The sequence below is a fragment of the Mya arenaria genome, chromosome 4 (assembly GCF_026914265.1).
Source record: "Mya arenaria isolate MELC-2E11 chromosome 4, ASM2691426v1".
NCBI classification, from domain to species: Eukaryota; Metazoa; Mollusca; class Bivalvia; order Myida; family Myidae; genus Mya; species Mya arenaria.
Genome location: NC_069125.1, coordinates 44,743,882 through 44,745,607, shown reverse-complemented (window position 1 = coordinate 44,745,607; position 1,726 = coordinate 44,743,882).

The following is a 1,726-nucleotide window of genomic DNA, read 5'->3' as shown; positions in this document are numbered from 1 at the left end:
GATGTACACTTCCCATTTCTGTCACATTCAGCTCCTGCTTAATTTGACCACTGGCTCTTTGTTGGGTTGACCGATTTTATAGAATTCTAGTGGGATGTGTGGACCATTGCCATGTTGTTTCTATCAAGTACAGGATTAAAATCAATGGTGAATGTTTAATTTCTAAAAAGAGATTTCAGAGAGGACTGCACCAGCGTGATATCAGCATGTTCAAGAACAGGAGTATATTTCCTGACTTTGCGATTAATTAAATGAAATCTTGCCAAATATAACCATTAAAAAGTAGTTGTTACTCTAGTTTTCAGAGATAAGAAATCAGACTGTTAACTTGACCATTGTTATTAAGGTCCAAAACCCAGGAGGCTGACATTATTAAGTCTGTACAGTGCTGATGTACTTGGATTCTGGAACCAACTCCTGCTGGACAATGGCATCACTTGAGGAAGCTTCCAAGGTATTGTTTTAAACAATGTGGGCTGTGAAAAGACCATTAAAACATTATTGCAATTAGATTTGTAGCTCACCTGGTTCAGAGTTATTGTCATAGCCTAAGGGTCATTGATGGCATGCAAAACTTTAGCCTTCCAATGAAAGTGCTGAAAGCGTAGGCTGTTACAGGCAAGCAGGATTTTACTTTTTTTTAACAATTCTGTTCACAGGAAATAAAACTGAATCCAAAACATATTTTGAGTGGCCCCCAAACTTAAACCTATAAGTGCCTGTCATAATCTAAGAACAGGTAATGTAAATTGATAAAATTTTAATCCAATACCTACATACCTGTAGTTTCATAACAGTAACAGATAAACACATAATTATGTTCTATGATATATGACTATTGCTTTTATCTTAAAAGTTTATTGCTAGTGTAAAGTTATTTAAATGAAACCCGATATTCCTCACCAAAATTAATTTAATATTCTTCCGTTTGCCTTCAGATTCACATTTTTAACCACATAACACCATACGTCCTTGTAACTTTGCACAATAATTCTTTTAACATTTCTTGAAGTAGATCTAACAATACTTACAGCTTAAAAATGTACTTGTGAAGCAAGGCCAATAACTTCCTTCTCCCACAAGACAATTAGTATTTGTTTAGTGGTGTGACCGGGAATTAAACCTGGAAACCCTGGATTGACAGTCAAGTGTGTTACCACTAGACTACAGACCCGCCACTAGTAAGGCCCATAACTCTAGCTTAAAAAGTTGATGAATTATGGCCCTTTGACTTGGTTGACAGAGAAACAAATGTCATGGCAAGTTTTGACTTTGATTGTGGTGCTCTTAATCAATTATGAAACAAGCAAATGAAAGAAATAAAAAAAACAATACTTTTACAACTTACCGTAATTGATGGGTATAAGGTCTTTCAGTGTTCTTTTTTAATAACACAGTCTTTTAAGTTATACACCTTTAAATAAATTTTAAAAATATTGGCTGTTGCATTATGTTAATTTCAGAATTTGGCAGAGTACACTTTTAAACTTTAAGACTTCTTCAACAAGTTTATTTATTTTTTAAAAATCCCAATTAGCATTTATTTTATCTTAACAGACTGTTCATAACATAAGTGGTCAAGCAGTGATCGAGGTTTTGATTTCCTTTATATCCGGGACTTGCGAACTTAGGTTTGGTAAAAGCAAAATCAACATTTTCTTTCAAACCACTATTTGGCATAGCACAATGTGCATTACAGTAAAATAGGAAAGAAGAATATCTCTTT